At 41.4% G+C, this 22,135-nt stretch overlaps 2 long non-coding RNA genes across 2 annotated transcripts; both read left to right on the top strand.

The window, feature by feature from the left end:
- The first annotated feature begins 5,009 nt into the window (after positions 1 to 5,009).
- On the top strand, positions 5,010 to 6,272 carry LOC149320641 (uncharacterized). Its single transcript, XR_016279489.1, has 3 exons — positions 5,010 to 5,044; positions 5,160 to 5,225; positions 5,347 to 6,272. It is a non-coding gene; the product is annotated as an uncharacterized LOC149320641 (long non-coding RNA).
- A 4,150-nt stretch (positions 6,273 to 10,422) lies between these two features.
- Positions 10,423 to 20,801, top strand: LOC149320642 (uncharacterized). The gene is made up of 4 exons (XR_016279493.1): positions 10,423 to 10,584; positions 16,024 to 16,081; positions 16,815 to 16,982; positions 20,716 to 20,801. It is a non-coding gene; the product is annotated as an uncharacterized LOC149320642 (long non-coding RNA).
- The last annotated feature ends 1,334 nt before the right edge of the window (positions 20,802 to 22,135 follow it).

Here is a 22,135-nt window from a genome sequence, read left to right on the forward strand (position 1 = left end):
TTGAGTATACCGCACGTATGTGTTCCAATCGGGTTCTCAGAATGCTTAAATGTGTTCCAAATGTGTTCCAGGAGGGTACAGATATGAATGTGTTCCCAGATAGCTGAAACGTGATGAGAACGTTCCAACAGAAGTGTGTGCGATATTCTTATCCGTTCTCAAATCCGTTCTCTCATTCCTCCGTCTCCTGATTGGCTGAAAGAATGCCCTTCCCTTTTAGTCCTCCAAAGTCCTAGAGCGTACTAATTTTTTCTTTGCTCTCCCATGTATGACGTGCCCCCGTCTTTGACAAAAGGATTTTATCCTATTCTCTGCATACACACACGTGTGTGAGGTTTTTTTTCTGTGCACGGGCACAAAAAAGCAGAAATGGAGACATTACATAGACATAATGCATAGCACTAAGTATCACAGGTTGCATGTTTGCAAACTGTTACCGAGTTGCAAAAGCAGAGGATACAAGTGTCTCCGGAATTGTCACAGAGTGACTTCTGTCGCCAGCATATTGCAATGTGTCTAGACATATTTATCTCTGGAGTTGTGTAAGTGACCCATCTCTGTTGTGTGTAGGCACAATACACCATGATATCCGGGGGCTGGTGTTTAAAGGACATCTGGGGTCCGCGGATGCAGCGACACCGAGGGCTGCACAAGGAAAAGGGGGGAAATTTTCTGAGCGGGGGGGGGGAACCTGGAGGTTTCTCAGTTTTTTGTCTTTTTAAAACCTCTGTCGGGCTCTGAGGATTTGGGGCTGGCCTCCCTGCGTGCTTATGACAGATTGGGCTTTTTCCAGCTCGGCTTTGGGGCTTCTCCTCCCCCTGCAGATGATTGACAGAGGAAAGGGAGGCATTTAGGGGCAAATTTAGACTGGGGGTTGGTTGTTTGGGGTCACATGTACAGAGGCAAGGAGACTATTGGATGGCTGGGTTTTGGGTATTGAAGCCATGGAGGCCATAATGGATGAGGGGTGCTGGAATGCTGGGAAATATATGCAAATTAGCTTTAAATTTTGGACAAAATGAGCTCATAACAGCAAAAGGAGCGGGTTGTGGGCAGCAGGACAAACGGTATAGGATCGACCATATAGAAAGAGATGTCATAGAGCAAGGAACGGAGATACTCGCCATGACACGAAAGACAGTGGAAATGTGTGGGGTCTAGGGTGCTCTTGATGCCAAATTGCTCAGTCGTGGCTCCTGTTATGGGAGCTCGACATGCCGCTGTATGTTGTTATCCTTGTAGGTGACACAGAAAAGAAAGGAGTCGCCTGCAGCGGGCAGAATTCTGGAGCAGCATTAAAGCATCTCATGAAATGCCCTAATGGGCTGCCAGAAGACCGCTGGACAATATGACCCTGTTCTCATACTGTGTGACCTACAAGGATGACAGTATATTTCGGCCTGCACAAAAAGAGGCGGGGAACTTCCCCGCCTCACATTCTGGTAAAAGAAAAGAAATAGAAAAAAAAACCTTCCCTCCCCAGTGTCCCCTGAAGGTCTCTTCCATTTTGGGAGAAAGGGTGGGGGCCATGTAGAAATGCATGCAAGGCGGAGTTTCACACACTATAGACATCCATGGAGGGTGTACCGGGGATTGGCAGCATGCTGGCTAATATGCAAATGGATCTTGTTCTTTGAAAAGCAGGAGCAGCCCAAGGAAGAGTGTTAACTAAGCCAAAATTACATCTGAGGAAGTGGGTTTATGTGTAATGTTGACCATGGTTTTCATTGCTGGCTGGTAAAATTATTTTCAAAGAACTGTTCTCCCTCCAGCATGTTAAAAAAGGGATCATTTCTGGATTTCAGGAATTATGTTCTTTTTCATCTGTAATCTGTTATGCATTTGAGAAATTATTTCATATTCAGAATTTAACTAATATTAGAATTTGTTTATAGTACTGCACAATTTGCCACTCAAAACTTACCATTGCTGATGGATCATTAAGCAACCATGTATATCAATACTCTCTGCCTGAATATTATTATTGTTATTACTGTTAAGCTTTATTTGCCAAGTGCTGAAAGTTTACACAGCAATGTATTTCCATTGCTTTTAATTGGGATGATTTTTATTTTGTAGAACATTTCTACTTGCATGTATAAAATAACATGTATGGCCACTCTACCATGCATTTTGGATTGTTTGAATGAAGACACTTCTTGGTCACAAAGTACATGTAAAGGCTGTCAAACAGAAGCAGTATGATGTGGGCTAACTTTACAGGGGCCTACTGGTAATATGTCATACCAGCATCTACCTTGAATGTTTGGAATGCTAGCTTTTCACAGCTAAGCGAATTTGATATCTAGATAAAGGTTGTTATGTTACCTCTATCTTTATGAAACTATGTACAGTACCTTTGATGCTCTTGGCAGTGTGTATTTCCTGTACTTGGTGGCATGGTATTCAAGAAATTATCAATCTGCCAGTCTGAACAGATATTTCTATATAGAAGTAAAGGACACTACTGTTAAGCATGGCAACAGATGTGAGTTATTAATTACAAACTGCATTTATTACACTGCGACGCAATACAACAAAACAATCTTCTCAATCTGTAATAACAAACAAATGATTACCCAGAAATTGGGGAATCATACTTGTTAAAAATAAAGTCTGGTTCCCTTGGAACAACATACTTGTAACATATCCAACTTTGGATGCAAGTCAAAAAAAGGTTTTATAAAAAAATCAGAAATACCCTTTTAAAAAAAAGGACAATCAATACATCGTTATCATCGATCGATGCATGTTATTGGACATCTAAATAATAGCCATCTTATGTTAACAGTACAGTACTGTGTCCAACCTCTAAACTTGTATTCAATAACAATGCAGTAATAATAACATGTGTGAATACATTTAAGTGGTGGATGTTTTCTTCAGATGCAATTCAATTATATTCTTGATTTTCTTTAATCTTCCATTCATTCTCTGTAGTACTCCCACAATTTTCCTATTGATATTTTCCTGGATTTTCAAGGAAGATTGCACTGTAGAGACAAAAGATATATACAAATAGCTTTTAATAAGACAGTTTATTGCAATGTATTCTCTGTTTAACACAATATGTTCGTATATTTCTTTTTATTTACTGTCTTGAAAGTAAAGTTTTCGTGATATTCAGTTCTCCGGTATATAGATGTATGTTATTAATATAAACCTTAATCCTTATATGATCACCACTCTATTTTGAAAAAGACAATGCATATTTATTTAAATTCACCTGACTGTTGAAGTTCAGATATATAGCTGGGTACAAGAGTTTGGGGTTCTGGCCAGATGTCTCTTGCCGAAAGGATTCCCGATGGTCCCGACTGGATTCCACTACAGCAAGGTTCATCTATAGTATCTGCATGTTGATCCGTATAAAAAAATTAAACAGATAACTAGATCAGAAATTGTGCATTGATCATAGTAAGAATACTCTAGGAAAACTGCAGGTCGACAATACAACTAAAAATGTAGGACATTAAAATTTCTCCATCTTTTTGCAGTTAGAAAAAGTAAGAAAACAGAGTGGAGGATAATAAATTTATCCTCCATATGTACACCCATCTATCCCTTCCTATGTTGGAAAAGTATGGCGGCCTCAGGGCTGGTAGTCCATTTTAGTGTTGTTTTCTTTTGGAAACTGATAAGGGAAGTAGCCTAATATGATATTGATATAGTGACTGTCTTTAGCAACTGTTCCTTATGGCTGGCTACAACACTGGAGGAATTCCATGGCATACTATGCAACAATGAGCCTTTACTTGTAAAGCTACAAACTTACCCGAGGGCTTTTTTTCCTGGGAGCCATGGTTCCCCGCCATAAGCCACAGCTCTTTCATTAGGGGGAAAAAGGGTGGTTGTTTTTCTTTGGGGGGTGATGGCCCAAAACTATTCAGACTGTACAAAAATGTATCACGCGTCATTTTAAACTTCATGAATACCTCTTCGACGGTGCAGTTGTAGCCATGCATTTTTAATTGCTCTGCTACCTCTCTATGCACAGGAAGAATGGGTACAGAACGGGACCTCATGAGCGTCTTTAATTTTCCGTTCCCCCTAACAAATCTCAGGAGCAGATCAATCTCCTTATTGACCCATTTGGAACCCTTACTACGTGCCATCACTGCTTCCCAATAACTTCGGCCACTCCGAAAAGTCCAGCGGGAAGAGGGATTTGCAACGTCATCACTGTGCAGGGATTCTTGGCGCCAAAACTAGACTTGCGCCCTCTAGTGCTTTTACTGCAGTGCCGGGAGTTTGGGAGTGCAGAGAGCCAGCATCAGCAGCTAAGTGCTAACGCAGAAGTTTATTTCACAACCTCTATAATTAAATTGCAGACAGTATTATTTTATACTTTCTGTAATTAGGAAAGCCATGGATAGCCATGCAGTGACCGAAAGCAGTGCCTCCGCACAAGCAAGGGGGAGGGTGTGGAGTGCCAATGAAGTTTTGGCCTTATTGGAGATATGGAAAGAACAAAAATTGCAGACCAAATTAAAAAAGAATTACAGAAATTTGGACATATTTAAGGTTGTATCTGATGAAATGGCAAAGAAAAACCATGTCAGATCTGCCGAGGAATGCAGAAGCAAATCCAAAAAAAATGAGATTTGAGTATAGAAAGGTTGTGAAACACAATCAGAGAAGTGGAAGCAACCCTATTACATGTCCCTTTTATAGGGAACTAGAGGAAATCTTTCATGGGGATGTTAGCATCACCCCTAATAGGTTATCCCGAAGTCTTCATTTTGAAAGGGAGGGTGAAACCACAAATGTGACTCAAGAAACCGCATCCACCTCCATGGCTAACACAGGCGAAGGAAGCACCCAAGAACCAACTACCAGACAAGACAGTGATGAAGGCAAGTAGCCCATCTGTAATGTCTGAAGATTTCTGCTATGTGCGTGACAACATTATTTTGTTAAAATAACAAAGGCTTTACTCTTTTTTTCCCCTTGAATTTTTCAGATTCTGATGACACTTGTGTCGATGACACAATAATCACTATACCTTTCACAATTTTGGAAAGTGGACCTACGCAAATAGCAGGTAGTCATATATAAATTTATGTCAATTTCTGGATCTCTGTTTTCTTCATAAATATTGTGAACCTGTATATGTGTTCAAAAGAAATAACGTTGGTGTTTAATGCTCCACTTTGAAGGTGCGACTGGAGAACAATTGGGTGACTTGGAAAGACGTGCAGATGATACAAGCGGTACAAGCAATGGTAGGTAGCATCTGCTTTTCTAAGAAAATTCCTTGTCTAAAACCCTTTACATGATGCTACCATAAGAAATAAATTTCCTTCCCATGGGCTTAATTTATTTTCACTAATTTTTAAATTTCAGTACGTAACGATCCAGAGGACGAACCACCCAATGTATTGCTGTCTCCTGGAACAAGACTGCGTTCGAACAGGAACAGGAATCGTCGCGCCAGAAGAGGAGAACATATTGCGCGCACTATAATGCAGAGTGCAAGTCGAGAGGCCCAACTTACCCGGAGAACACAGGAACGGTTCATGGAAATTGTACACGACAGCATGAAAGACTGTAGGAGGACAGAAATGGAACTTGTAAATATTATGAAGGAAGATGTAAGGAGAAGTGCACAGGACAGACAGAGAATGTTGCAGTACATGGAGACCATGACTGAACTGTACCGGAGGAAAGTAGATCATGAATGTTCACTTCCAACGGGGCAACATGATACTATCGCCCAAGGAACTATGCACACATCAGTCAGGGCATCTCCGGGTGATATTCCTCCTTCAACACCAGGCCCAGCTATCTTTACAGATTTCCAGGAGCAACCATCCACATCGTATTTTGGTGGGAAACGTCAAGGGAACAATTCCCCTGAACTCTTTGATGAACTTCCTCCTGCTTATGCTCCTGATGGTTGTCCTGTCACTCCTAGTAGTGAAATTAGAGATGATGACAACACAGTAGAGAACATCAACAGGGATGTTCAGAATGTTGTTGCAGTCACTGATCCCCCAGAAAATGAAGGCTGTATTGGAACCGTGCAATGTGTGAACAATGCAGGAACATCTTCCTTGCAATGCGCAGTTGCACCTGTACCAAAACAAAATAAACCATGCAGTTCTCGTACTGGGAGGATAATCAAGAAAAAAAAAATATTTTCCCCATAAGGGAAACATATAGGGAAAAGGTTCTGTTTTGAAACCTCAGATATGTTTCAGCATTCTATGTTTACCCTGTTACGTGCCCTTTGTGACCGATAAAGAGGGACTTAAACCATTTCTCCTTGAACCACATTAAAATTTCGTTTTCATGTTAAGAAAAACGTTTGTATGTCACCATGTGCATATGGATATGTTCTCACCTAATGTATATACAGTTTATATAAATGCATGCTTTCTTGACATAATGGAAAACAAGCCACCAGACGGTTTTTTTCCAAAAGAAAAAGGATATTTAATCGTGTTTTAAAATGTTAAGTTATATTGTTGATAAAATACAGCTGTGTTCTCAGAAATTGGTCTACCGTCCTTAATATACCTAAACATTTCCACAACAATAGCAATATTATTCAGCAATGGTTTCTAGAACAGCCTTCCTTTTGGTTTTCAAGTTTGGTATTATCCTTAATGTCTTCACAGTGTAACATTGCAATGGTAGGAACCATGATGTATTAATATAAATGTAACATAAACAAGCCATTTTTACACCATTGTTTTCCTATATTCCCAAAAATGATATTTGAAACATCAATATAGCAATTGTATAACACTTCAAAATAGATTTCCAAAATTTGGGTAAACAATGAAACTAATCTATAACAGTCGGGTATTTATACCCCACAATAATATATACACCACTAGCAGAACCTGATTGGAAAAAAAAAGTTAAAAGAAAAAAGAATCTAAACAACCGTGATTCAACATTGCCGTCTGGTAAAGTTATTCACATGTTGTACATGACATGTTGTCAAACACATGTATATCAACATTAATAGATTGATACAAAGGTAAACCAAGAAAAAACGTTTTGATCAGATCAATGCTGTTGCCATAACTGAGGTGATGTTATGAAACATCAAATAATGTCAGTTTCTGGTGTTACCGACCCAAAATAATGCTAGTTACTGCAGATCTAACAGTTTGACCCTCTTTTTTGTGATTTGTAGAGTGTCCTCTGATGTTATTCGCTAAAGCGGGGAGGACAATTTTCGCAGGTGGCTCGACATCGGGATCAAGCACTTCTCCCCTCGTCTCGCAAATATTGTGCAGTATGGCACATGCTGTGACAACAGAGATAAAATTTTCCTCTTTCACAGTTAGTCTACCAGACAGACACCCCCACCTAGATTTCAATCGCGAAAAAGACCTCTCCACCACGCATCTTGCTTTGCAATGGGCGGTGTTATAAGCAAGTTTGTCAGGTGTTAATTCTCCACGATATGGTGTCATGAGCCATTTCCTGATTGGGTAGGCACCATCCCCTATAATCAGTGGTGGAATGGCTACATCGTGGACATGAAGGGTGGGATTTCTGGGCACAAAACAGCCTTCATCCATCACTTGACAGATAGCGGAATTGGTAAATATGTGGCTGTCATGTGATCTCCCACAATTCCCTACTTCTATGTCAATGAACCTCCCACTGTGATCTGTAGTTGCTTGCAGAACAATTGAAAATCCCTGCTTGCGGTTGATGTATTCCTCTCTGCGTCCCAGCGGTGGGCAAACAGAAATATGAGTGCCATCAATAGCTCCTATGCAGTGTGGGAATCCGAGTCTTTGAAATCCATCCATAATCTGAAAAAAGGCAAAGGTATAATAAATTTGGGATATCAAAAAAGTGGGTTAACATATTTCATATCAGATGATGCATTATTATTGTTATTTTTCGGTATATGAAACTGGGATCAAAGAGACAAAAGCTTAAAAAGGACGATATAAATTATTATGGTTTATATATATACCTAGAACACACTGAAGGGGAATCCAGATGTTACTTGTTCACATATCAACTCTTACAAATATATCAAGATACATTTTTTCAGAATTGCAAACCACAACAGCACAGCTGGATAAGAGAGAGGCCAGCAGCAGAGATGCACCTTTTAAATCCATGCCCCAAGCCCAGGACCACCCCCCCAGCACAGCTGGATAACAGAGAAGCCAGCAGCAGAGATGCACCTTTTAAATCCATGCCCCAAGCCCAGGACCATTAACCCACCCCCATAATTGCAAAGGTAATTGAAAGCCTTTCTTTTTTTCCCACACAAGGAAAAGGCAGGATGTAAACATATCTTAATGGTACTACATAAGCAAAACCTATATATCTTTAGATATGCATTAATGCATTTGCACCCAGAAGTCTTAGGTTTAAAAGTAATATTGATACACACCGTGTGGTAGTTTCCAAGCTGGATAGTTTTCCTCAGCAGCAGCTTCTCCATAGCAAGGCACACCTCGATGGCAATTTCTGCAGCTGTGGATGCTCCAACCTCAAAACGGGAAGCCACCTTCCTATACATCAGAGGGCTTGAGAGCCACCAAATAGTCAGGGCCACTCTCTTCTCCACAGGGATGGGACTCTGGAATACAGACTCCCCACGCTCCAGCTCTGGTCTCAAGATGCTAGCCAGATCAAAAAGGGTTTCTTTAGACATGCGGAAGTTAGAAACCCACATGTCATTATCCCATCGCTGGAGGACTTCGTCACTCCACCAGTTGGTCCGCTCCCGGGGTTGCTGCCACCAACGTGGGATGCGAGGCCAGGTCGCCATCCATGCCAGACAACTGGATATATCTAGATTGCCACTGGCAGCCATAACTGCAATCTTACTCAGAGCAGCCCTCCGGCGCGAAACGAGGACAAGTGATTTAGCAATGCGACTCCTTCTTCTCCTTCTTCGCTCTTCTTCTTTCTCTACCATGCTCACAAGATCAAAAAATGCTTTCTCCGACGCCATCTTTACACCCCACAAGGAAGTCACCGGACGACTTCCGGTTAAAAACAACCACCGAGTGGCGACGTCATTGGTACACCGCCCACAAGATCTAATACGCATGCGCTATAGCAAACCGTTCTGAGAACGGTTTCAAGAAAAAGGAATCGCAGTGCGGTAAACTGCCGTTCTGATCACGTTCTCATCACGTTTTGATTGCTAATGCGGTAATATCCGTTCCAGGAACGTTCTCATCACGTGATGATGTGGAACGTTCTCAGAACGCAGTGCGATAATCTTCTTAATCTTCTCTTCTCCAGGCTAAACATCCCCAGCTCCCTAAGTCGTTCCTTGTAGGGCATGGTTTCCAGACCTTTCACCATTTTAGTCGCCCTCCTTTGGACACGCTCCTTTTTGAATTGTGGTGCCCAGAACTGGACACAATATTCCAGGTGGGGCCTGTGAGCTTCCCTCCCCGCTTTAATTCTTGTCTGGCTCTTTGCTATGGAATTCTGGGAGTTGTTTGCTTGCTTTTGTGTGTTGCTCCAAACAGAGGAGCTTTTGTGGGTTCCTTCCTGGAGGGAAGGAGGAGAAGGTCCTAGGCATCCCTGCCATCCTTGCTTCCTGCAGGCTGCCAGCACAGGAGCCCCGCTGGACATGACACTAGAGGCCCCCGCAGAAGCAGCCAGACCCTCTCCCTCTTGCTCTCTGCTCTGGCCCCCCTGTTTCCCTCTCTCTTTCTCTCTCTTTCCCTTCTTTCCTCTTCTCTCACTTGTCCCAACTTTCCTCCCTTTCCTCCCTCCTTCTTTCCCCCCTCACACACACACACCTTCCCTCACTGCAGTCGCTCGCCTGCCTGCCTCCCTCCCTGCCTGTCATTCTTTCAGCCAATCAGGAGACGGAGGAATGAGAGAACGGATTTGAGAACAGATAAGAATATCGCACACACCTCTGTTGGAACCTTCTCATCACGTTTCAGCTCTCTGGGAACACATTCATATCTGTACCCTCCTGGAACACATTTGGAACACATTTAAACGTTCTGAGAACCCGATTGGAACACATACGTGCGGTATACTCAAATGCGTTCCGTTCTCATCACGTGATGAGAACGTTCTCAGAACGCAGTGCGATAATCTCCTATGAATGGCATGCGTCCTTTGTCAGGAAATGACAATGATGTAGCCACTAGGTGGAGCTGTTGTGCAAGTTATTTACAGCTCTAGTGGCAGTTAAATGTGTCAGCATTGAAACAGTGCATCATTGGAATGTTGATGCAACTGTCAGCTGTCAGTTCTCAACTGTCACTGAGATACAGAGAGATGGTTGGTGTTAGTGTGGCTGCTTCAGAGGTTGTGTTATTATTGGTGTAAATAGTGTGTATTAGAGACGGATGTCCAATACACTGTGTATATCTATTTTGTAAATACTGCAAACGAAGATTAAAGCCCTCGTAAAGAGTGAAGGCTTGTTCTGTTCTTATTTCTCAATCCAGGAGCTCAAGGCCATTTGCAGTGGTGAAGGAATATTTCCTTCTTGACCAGAATACCTTTGCAGACATCTCCACAGATTCCTTTTCCTTGGCGTCCTGTCGACGTGGTTCAACTCTGCAGGTGGTCGTCGTGGACACAGCGCATCTTTCCACACGCCCCAACATACTTATGGTACGACAAAGTCAAAACCCATCAGGATTGTAGTCATCATATTCTGAGAAGATCCCTTTTGAGGGTGTGGTCCAAAGTAAAAACATCCTTCTATCTAGGAATACCAGGGCGGATGTCTCCACAGGAAGCGTTGCTAAGCAGATCTGTGTCTATTAATAAATGGTTAAGATATGAGGAGATTATAAAACAGGGTCAACAGAAAGAGAATATTGAATTAAAAGACTTAAATACCATTCAATGTCTTAACAAGAATATTAACTGGTTTCAGTACTACCAATTACAAAATATACTTAAAGCGGACATTAAAAATCAAGGGGTGTATCTTGCTAAAAATGAGATTGATAATAGCAGTATATTATCTGATAAACCCAAACAAATAACTAGATTCTATAGAGTGTTATTAGGAAGGGAACTGGAAGATTAAATTGTGAAAACCATATGATAGCTTGGGCTAGAAATATTGGCAAAGATATATCTTTAGAAAGATGGATGAATGCTAGACAAATAACATATAAGTTTACTAAAAAACCAGCTATTACGTGAAAACTGCTTTAAAATGGAGACAAGGTGGTATCTAACACCAGTTAGGTTGGCAAAGATATATAGATCTAACAATCCATTTTGTTGGAAATGTAAAAAATAATTACGGCACGTGGTTCCACATGTGACTTGCCCTGTTATAACAAAATTTTGGGAAATCTTGCATGTTAAAATTTGTGAAATTTTAAATATCTCCTTTGTGCATACACCCGAATTACATTTGTTAAATATGGTTCAGGATATACAATTGACAGATAGGAAAAGATTCTGGAAGATAATTCTTTACATGGTTACAAGTGCAAGAATTTTGATAACAAGTCAGTGGAAAACCGATGAAGTGCCTACGATTGATAGCTGGTTATACAAACTTATTGAGGCATCAGAAATGGTTATTCAAGAAGGTACTACCGAAAGGGAGACCTATGATGAAAGCAATGAAAATTGGAAGCTTATCTTTACATATTGTGACACGATATGGAGTAAATAACCTTTTTTGTTTTGGTTTTCTCTCTTGAAAAACATATATGATAATCTGGACGTTATAGGCAACTTGGAATTATGCGATATAGACTCTAGGAAGAATTTGAAAAACAAAGAGAACGTTTGAGTTATTAGTTAAGTATGTATTAAATGGAAGTAAAAAAAAATCATATTTTACAACAACATAAAGACAGGATACATGGAAGTGCTGATATACAGATTGTATCTACGTTATACTAGGTTTCTGAAACTTAGCAAATACAAATAGGGGTTTAAGGCGATTTTGTTAATTAGTTTAGAATGTAGGTAGTGTTTAATGCTTGCCTTACATCTTGTGAACAAAGCAGAATTTTTGTGATATATGTATTGAATTGTTGAGATGTCCTTTTAATGTGATATTGCAATCGTTTTAATTAATAAAAACAATTAAAAATAAAATTAACAAAGAGAAATCATTAATTATGACTAAAAACATGAAACTGAACGAGGAGAAAGAATTAGAAGAAAAATCTAAAATTAGAATTGAAAAAAAGTCAAGTATTTGGGTATGCAAATCTCAAAGAGATCTACTGACCTATTTGAAAATAACTACAAAACTGTGTGGGCTAAAATAAAAAAAGATTTGCTTAATTGGAATAAATTAAACTTATCAATAATGGGAAGCGTGGAAACAGTCAAAATGAATATCTTACCAAGAATGTTATTTCTGTTTCAAATGATCCCCATTACTAACTCTGACAAAATACTTAAAGATTGGAATAAAGATATTACACAATTTATCTGGAGGAAGAAAACCGATAATAAAAATAAAGACTCTGCAAGACGCCTGAAGGAGAGGTGGTCTTAATCTCCCCAACTTGAAATTATATTTTGAATCATGTGTCCTGCTTTGGATAAAAGATTTGGTTACATTATCTAATGAAAGATTATTGGACTTAGAAGGAGATGGGATAAGTTTTGGATGACATGCATATTTGGCATATGAGAAAGATAAGTTAAATACAGTCCGTCCTCGCCTTATGCGGGGGATTCGTTCCGGATCCCTCTGCGTAAGGCAAATTCTGCCTATGCTCGAGCCCCATTGGAAACAATGGGGCTCGTGCGCGGCGGCGCGGTGGCGTGGGCGCGCGCCGGGCGCAACAGGCGCGCGCGCCCATTCAATTGAATGGGATGTGCCGCCCCTTCCGCCCCGCGCGCGCCCTGCGGCTTGAGCGCGTATGCTCAAGGCTGCGTATGGCGCGGGCGCACTGTAAGAATTTCTCAAACCATTGTATCAGGAAACCTTTAATTAGAATTTGGAACAGATACAAAAGAAGGATAATACCAAAAATGGGTAAGTGGGTCTCTATACATGAGGCCTTTTATAGAAAAGAAATGATAAACGATTCAAAATGGTATACTTATAAAAATATTCTGGGGAAAAAGAGAGGGTAAATGGATATTAAAACCTAGAGAGAAACTGAACGAAGAAGGTTGGAATATTACCTGGTTTGCCCACAGACAACTCCAAGAAAGATTTCAAGTAGACTATAAAATATATGGATTTAATGAGGAATAACCGGAATTAGGGAAAATATTAGAGAAAGAAGAAAATAGTTTAATTAAGAAATTTTATAGAGTCCTTTGGAGTTTGATACAGAAGGCAAAACTGTGAAAATCCAAATGATAAAATGGGCAAAATGTATTGGTCACCCGATACAAATGTCACAATGGGAAAAAATATGGAAAAATTGATTTAAATATATGACTTCCCAAAACCTGAGGGAAAATTTCTATAAAATATTTTACCAATGGTACCTTTCTCCTGAGAAAATTGCAAAAATCTACAAAATAATATTTTGTGTTGGAAATGCCAAAAGGAGATAGGCACCTTCTGCCATTGTTGGTGGTCATGCAAGTGGGCAAGAAACTATTGGTCAATGATAAAAAATTCTATTGAGGAAATTTTGAATGTCAAATTGCAGTTAAAACTTGAATTTTTCCTTTTGATGATAAAATTAATAGAAAACAAGAAAAAAATCGTATTCTGTATGGTATACGGAAGATCTCCGGGCGAGGAAGCGGGAACTGCGACGGCTAGAGTACCGTTGGCGGAAACACCTTCGCTTAGACGACAAGACTCTCCTAGACCAACTGTTAGTGGACTACGGAGAGGCGATACGAGCAGCTAAGAATTCGTTCTATGGTGCTCGTGTCGCGTCCGCGGAGTCGCGTCCAGCAGAGTTGTTCAGGGTAGTCAGGGAGCTAACTCAGCTCCCTCCTGCCCCGAACCAGATCCTTGAACCTTCTAAGGCCTGCTGTGACCAATTTAATAACTTCTTCGCGGATAAAACTTCTCGGATAAGCGAAGGTCTTGACGCCGACATTCAAGCAGAACCTAGGGTAGAGGCATCCAGAGCCTCCGTGGACTTTGTTAAACTGGATCGGTTTGAGTTGGTAAGTACCGATGATGTGGACAAGATCCTCGGAAGTGTTCGGAAAACGACCTGCTCTCTCGATCCCTGTCCCTCATGACTAGCAGCCCAGGGGGGACCGGCAGTAACTTCACTGTTACGCCGGATCATTAATACATCCTTGAGGGAAGGGCAATTTCCATCTGATCTTAAATTGGCCACTGTAAAACCTTTATTAAAAAAGCCCTCCCTCGACCCCCTGGTACATAATAATTATCGGCCAGTCTTGCTGCTGCCATTTCTGGGGAAGGTGATCGAGAGGGCGGTTGCAATCCAGCTTCAGGCGGTCTTGGATGAAGCGGATTATCTGGACCCATTTCAAACTGGCTTTCGGGCGGGTTACGGGGTTGAGACGGCCATGGTCGCCTTGGTCGATGACCTCCGTCTGGGCATCGACAGGGGAAGCGTGTCCCTGTTGGTGCTCTTGGACATCTCAGCGGCTTTCGATACCATAGACCATGGTATCCTTCTGGGGCGCCTGGCAGAGGTGGGAATCGGGGGCACTGCGCTCCAGTGGTTCTGGTCCTACCTCTCTGGGAGGTCCCAGATGGTGCAGCTGGGAGACGTGTGCTCCGATGAGAGGGCCCTTAAAACTGGGGTCCCTCAAGGAGCCATTCTGTCTCCCATGCTATTTAACATTTACATGAAACCGCTGGGAGAGATCATCCGGAGACATGGGGCGCGGGGTTATCAGTACGCTGATGACACCCAAATAATTTTCTCTATGTCTCCGACTGATGCAGTGACTGAGGATGGCGTCTCTCCTCTCATGGCATGCCTGGAGTCAGTAATGGGCTGGATGAGGGAAAACCGACTCAAGCTGAATCCAGAGAAAACGGAGGTACTTGTGATAGGTCCCCCTGGTCCAGGAATGGCGGTGGTTCCACCTGTCCTGAATGGGGTCACGCTCCCTGTGAAGGACTCCGTGCGCAGTCTGGGGGTGCTTCTTGACTCGTCCCTTCACCTGACTGCTCAGGTGAATGCGACGGTCAAGAGCACCTGTCATCAGCTTCGGCTTATTCGCCAGCTGCGTCCATACCTGGCCCAGAGGGACCTTGAAACTGTGGTACACGCTCTGGCAACCTCGAGACTGGATTTCTGCAATGCACTCTACATGGGGCAACCCTTATACCAAACCCGGAAGCTACAAATGGTACAAAACATGGCAGCCAGGCTGGTCACTGGTACTTCCAGGGCCAGCCACATTACACCGGTTTTAAAAGATCTGCATTGGCTGCCGATTCACTTCCGGGCGCAATATAAGGTGTTGGTGATGACCTATAAAGCCCTAAATGGCTTGGGCCCAGGATACCTGAAGGACCGCCTCTCCCCATACATTCCGTCCCGCACCCTCAGAACATCTGGGCAGCAACTACTTAGGGTTTCCGGGGCTAGGCTTGTCTCCACTACCAGGAAGACATTTTCCATCGCCGCCCCGGCCCTATGGAACACGCTGCCCATAGAGCTCCGCTCGGCCACCTCCCTGGCCCAATTTAAAAGGGATTTGAAGACCTTCCTTTTTGGTAATGCATTCCCCGATTAAGATGTCCTATGGACCTCCTTCCTCTTCACTGGCAAGTGGATTGGCTAACTCGGGGCTTTTCTGTTTTTATTGTAATGTTATTGATGTTTTAATGTATTGTTTTTAAAATGCTGTAAACCGCCCTGATCTGTGGAAGGGCGGTATATAAATAAATTTTTTATTTATTATTATTATTTATGGTCTCCCTTGCATGTGTATGTTATGCTCAAAAATGGAAAGGCAAAGATACTCCTTCAAAAGATGATTAGTTGTTGAAACTATATGATGGAATGATGATGGATAAATTAACTCAAGCACTTAGAAATCTGAAGAGAAATTTGTAAGCGAATGGTCTAAAGTAATAAAGTTTTTGGAAGAATAAGAAAAGGGATCCAAAAAATAATTTCACATGTAGACTATCTCCCCCATTGTTTTATGTGATAGGATTCTCAACTAGAAGCAAATTAAGGAAGTCACCGATTCACGAAGTGACTTAATACTGGTAAGAAGGAAGTTAGTCTGTATGAGAGAGAAGATTTTGTTTGTGTAAGTGTAATCTAAGATGGAAGAAACTAAAAGAAAATTTAAAAAATACAAAGAAGAGTTTATTATAATTAGTGGAATGAATGGAGAAGAAATTAAGGAAGAAAGCAGAGTAAGTGAGAGGGTATGAGTAAGTAGGAAGTAGGAGTATGGTTAGGGTTAGTGTTTAAGTGGGGTGTGATTGAAAGGTGGTGAAAGGAGTAAGAAAGGAGAAAGTTAAGAAGTGAAGGTTGCGAAGTGATGTAAAGTGAAGAGATCTAATCATAAATTTACAACTCAGTTATAAAATTTATGAATGATACTGAATAGGTGTTTGTAGAACAAGATAGTGTAAGAGGTATGTCTGTTGTATATGATTGTTTTAATGTATTGTGTATTATTTGTTTTGTATGTGTTATTTCTGTAATATTTGATTTGTTCAATAAAGTATTTTTATAAAGAAAGAAAGAAAGAAAGAAAGAAAGAAAGAAAGAACCCAGATATTCCCTGATGAGAGACTTACAGTGGCAAAGAAACATCAGAACAGGAAAACCATGATAATTGTGTTTAAGGGGATGGGCAGTGGGATGAACTGAGATTACCAGTGGATATGAAACCAAAATCCTTAGAGTTGTCTGCGCTAAGTGGTTGGTATTGATAGTTTGCTTTCCATTTCTTTCTTGAGTTCCTAGCAGTACTTTTTGTTCCTCCAGAGAATGATGGTCAACTGAAGGAGTATCAAGGAGCAACATGGCAAGCATTGTTGCAAACAGATGAGTGCAGTTACATGAGGAGGAAAGAGGAGTGGTGGACCTTCATTAGAATTGGTGATATTTCTGGAACTTCAGTCCAAGGATTCATGTAAAAAGGAAATGGAAGAAGTAAACATCTTTTTTTTTTTGCATGCAGGGGGAGTTTCAGGTCTGGGAATGGTGTGTGTGTGGGGGGGGATCAGGTCCAGCATCCTTCTCTCCCTCTGAGGCCTGGACCAAGGCAGATGGACTGGAGGGACGGAGGGCAATTTTTCTTAATCGAGGCCAGGCCTGATGGCATTGCATCTGTCCTTTCACTCCCTCTAAGACCAGAAGATGACAGTTGGAAGGAGGGAGGGCTCTTCTTCTTCAGGCCTGATGGCGTTGGGCCTGTCCTTTTGCTCCCTCCCAGGCCAGAAGATGACAGTTGGACTGTTGGACTCAGAGCACACTATCCTTGAGGCTGAGAGAATGCGCCTTTCCAATCCAAAGTGTATTTCTATGCTTTTCAGGCTTCTGTTAGTCTGAAAAGCCTAAAAAATACACTTTGGACTGGAAAGGCGCACTCTGTTGGCTCAGAGAGAACCAGATATGGATACAGATGATGAGATGACAGGGCTAGCTAAAATCAGAGTTCAGTCTGACATGAAGCCAGGCTGTATTCTGAATGTAGCACCCTGGTGTATGCTTAGAACTTGCTATGAACTTGATGTGATGGCTTAACTTCAGCCAAGACAAAGGGTATGAAGACCTGGGCTTTTGTTAAACCAAGGTAAAGAATAGAGTGAGTCAATGCACCTACATCTGAACACAATCAAGGAAGGCCAACAGATAAATAGATGGCCAATGACTTAATCACTGAGCCATCAAGTGTGAGGCCAAAGACAAAGATTCTCCTTTTGGGGGTGATGGTTGTTTTTGTCTAGCAACTTCCAAACTTCCTGTGGGGATTTTCCAGTCCTTTTCTCTAGGGCTCCGACCCCCCCCCCCTTTTGCAAACTGACTACATGACATCCCTGCTTTGGAGAAATGGTGGTGCTCCTAGAGGAAGGCTTGGGGTCAAAGTGAATTCCACACACACTCCAAAATTTAATATAAACTGATATGCTCTAACAAAGTCACACTCTCTTGGACTCAGAGACAGTGAGCCCAGCTTACTGGTATTAAAATCATCATCATCACATTCTTCATCTTTGCCAAATTGTATCCTCATATTGAAATATGCAGATACAATTTGGCAAAGATGATGATCATGATGTTGGGGGGAGGGGCCCCACTATCTCTGATGCCAAGAGAGTGCACCTTTCCAACCCAAAGTGTATTTCTATGCTTTTCAGGCTTCTGTTAGCCTGAAAAGCCTAAAAAGTACACTTTGGGCTGGAAAGTCACTCTCTCTCAGCCTCAGACCCCTTTGGGTTACTGTGAAAAGATTTCCCCAAATGTCCCCTGCAGTGTTGATTTCAAATGTCTCGAAAGCACACAACAGTAATTGTGTTTATTATTTTTAAATATATATATATATATATATATATATATATATATATATAAAATAAATAAAATAAATAAAGGGCCCTTTTCTTTCCTTCTTTGGGAGAGAAATTGCATGGTGTTAAAGCAGTGGTGCCCAACTTGGATAGGAGGTAGGGGCCGAAATTAAGGTCGGCTAGGCTGTTCAGGCTGCCCATAGGTTTAGGACAGTGAAGTGTAAGACATTTAGTCAAAATGTAGGACATTCAAGGAAAATGGAGGATGATGGTAGGTTGCTGTGGGTCACTTGACAAATAGGAGAGCGAGCAGTGGCCAACTACCTGTCAAGTAATAAAAATTACAGGCTTCACTAATACTGATGTCCAGTTTAATCAGATCGACAATGATATTCAAGTAATTTAATACAGGGTTCAACATGTTTTCTTATTAGCTACATTCCATACTATATGATCAATCCAGTCAGCCTTCCACATTTGCAAGCTTGATATCCAAGGTAATAGGATCCAGAAATAGGCAAATAATGATCCTTTCACTGGCTGGATTGATCATATATTATGGAATTATTTCATAACAGAGGTCTGCCTTGTGGCAATGGTGATTATATTTCAGCCTGGTATCAGTATCATCACCATCAAGGCTTTGCGATGGTCCAAAAACTTTTATTTCTTAAGAAGCCCAATGAGTTTCGGGGATGCTTTGATTGAGATTTCCTGCATGGCAGAATGGGGTTGGACTAGATGGCCCTTGTGGTCTCTTCTAACTTTACGATTCTAGGATTGTCACCAGTTTGCTTTCTTTAGGGGCTATTACCGTAAATGTCTGTAGCTGCAGCCTGCTCTCTCAATCAAAGTGGTTTCTTCTAATACATAGAGAGTTGGGAAAAACTTGGACCATCACAGTATGTGGAACTTTATCTTATTTTTCTTTTCTATTATGAATATGTGCTTTCCAAAGTTTGTTTTGTATCACAGTTTTTCAGTCATTACTGTTTGGATGGTGTGTGTGTGTGTGATCATCAAAGTCCTATTGTGTTTTAGTTAGTTACTGTTTAGTGTTTTAGTTTAATATCTTAGTATTGTATAATAATCTTAGTGTACCCTAGCGTTTGATTGTTACTGTTGTGTGCTTTCGAGACATTTGAAATCAACACTGCAGGGGACATTTGGGGAAATCTTTTCACAGTAACCCAAAGGGGTCTGAGGCTGAGAGAGAGTGACTTTCCAGCCCAAAGTGTACTTTTTAGGCTTTTCAGGCTAACAGAAGCCTGAAAAGCATAGAAATACACTTTGGGTTGGAAAGGTGCACTCTCTTGGCATCAGAGATAGTGGGGCCCCTCCCCCCAACATCATGATCATCATCTTTGCCAAATTGTATCTGCATATTTCAATATGAGGATACAATTTGGCAAAGATGAAGAATGTGATGATGATGATTTTAATACCAGTAAGCTGGGCTCACTGTCTCTGAGTCCAAGAGAGTGTGACTTTGTTAGAGCATATCAGTTTATATTAAATTTTGGAGTGTGTGTGGAATTCACTTTGACCCCAAGCCTTCCTCTAGGAGCACCACCATTTCTCCAAAGCAGGGATGTCATGTAGTCAGTTTGCAAAAGGGGGGGGGGGTCGGAGCCCTAGAGAAAAGGACTGGAAAATCCCCACAGGAAGTTTGGAAGTTGCTAGACAAAAACAACCATCACCCCCAAAAGGAGAATCTTTGTCTTTGGCCTCACACTTGATGGCTCAGTGATTAAGTCATTGGCCATCTATTTATCTGTTGGCCTTCCTTGATTGTGTTCAGATGTAGGTGCATTGACTCACTCTATTCTTTACCTTGGTTTAACAAAAGCCCAGGTCTTCATACCCTTTGTCTTGGCTGAAGTTAAGCCATCACATCAAGTTCATAGCAAGTTCTAAGCATACACCAGGGTGCTACATTCAGAATACAGCCTGGCTTCATGTCAGACTGAACTCTGATTTTAGCTAGCCCTGTCATCTCATCATCTGTATCCATATCTGGTTCTCTCTGAGCCAACAGAGTGCGCCTTTCCAGTCCAAAGTGTATTTTTTAGGCTTTTCAGACTAACAGAAGCCTGAAAAGCATAGAAATACACTTTGGGTTGGAAAGGTGCACTCTCTTGGTCTCAGTGGCTCCCTCACGCTGTAGCGGTGGTGCTGATGATTACAGTATATTATCAGTCCTGTCTGGCGGGGGGGGGGGGGGAATTGAGTTCCTGCCACACCTTAATCAACATTAATGTCACCACCTCTGGGCATACTTGTTTTGCACCACTAGCCATCATGGCTCAGTGTTACATAATCCCAACAATCCGAGCTATGAACAGACAACTGAAATATGCCCTTGTGGTTTTTGTTAGAATCTTCATATTTGAAGGCATGGCTACCAAACCCAAGAGGACCAAGTTTCAGGAGGAATATACAAGAGAGTTCTCATCCATAAAGCGGCGTCGCACAGAATTCGAAGTGACATGTGTTCTGTGCAAGTAAGTTCATATTGTAAACTAAGTGGAAATGAAAATTATTAAACACTACTCCATCCCTAAATGTTACTTATATAACATCATTTCCCCCCTCCCCCCATTTTCACAGCTCTTATTTTTCCATATCACATGGTGGGAGAAATGGCATCACCTCTCACCTTGCAACCACGAATGAATGCTGCTAAATGTGCTTCAGCCTCCAAGCAGTTAACATCATTTTTTCCACCAGGCAAACCTGAAGCAAAAAAGGTTGCTTTAGCAGAGGTAACATTTGCCTTCCACACTGTTAAGCATCACCAATCATACAATTCAACCGCATGCACAAGCAAGTTGATGTCTGAAATTTTGGGGGACTCTAAAATAGCTAAAAGACAAAAACTGAGGCGATGGTCAACGATGTAATTTCACCTTTAATTCAGGCTGAGTTAAAGAAAAGCTTTGACAAATGTGATTTTATTGGTGTTAGTACAGATGCTAGCAACCACAATTACCATAAAATATTCCCAGCAATTGATTGTTCAGTACTTTGACAAAGAAGAGGGTGTTCAGTCAAAGCTTTTAGAATTGGTGGAATCGCAGAATGAAACTTCTGACACTGTTTCAGAATACCTTCACAATGTTGTTGTACATCAAAGAATTGATGGGAAAATTAGCTCATTGGGGGGAGACAATACAAATACTAATTTTGGAGGTTTGTCAAGGAAGGGGACAAACAATGTGTTTACCAAACTGCAATCTAAGCTGGGCAGAACTTGGGTGTCCTGCCCATATTTTGCACAACTCCATACAAGTCGGGGGTCGCTATCTCTCAGTCGATATTCACGCTACTATAGAGAGGAGGGTGTATCATCATTTTTTGATATTGACTGTTAGGGTTGCATCACTCATGGAATATTGTGAGTTTGTGAATGCTTCATACCATGATCTCTGGAATAGTGTAAAAACTAGGTGGTTAAGTCTCTTTCCAGCAATAGAGAGGTTCTTGCTGATGTTTGAACCATTGAAGACCTATTTTTTGTCTGTCGATACATGCCCAGTTCATATTACACCTTTTTTCTCTGATGGAGCTGGGGAGGTCTATTTTTGGTTTGTACATTCACAAATGCGTCTCTTTCAAATGGCTATGTGCAAAAGTGAGAAAAAAACGACATTTCTGTGAATGAAGTGATATTGGTTTTAGAGGAAGTAATTAAAACTTTGAATGAAAGGCATAGTCAAGCTTTCCTGTCTGCAAAGGTAAAGACTCTGTTAAGTGATCTACCTGAAACAAGATCTGTAACAACCGGAAAAGAATTTA

Source organism: Sceloporus occidentalis, unplaced genomic scaffold (genome assembly GCF_023333645.1).
Source record: "Sceloporus occidentalis isolate IW3139 unplaced genomic scaffold, rSceOcc1.0.p SCAF_1, whole genome shotgun sequence".
NCBI lineage: Eukaryota > Metazoa > Chordata > Lepidosauria > Squamata > Phrynosomatidae > Sceloporus > Sceloporus occidentalis.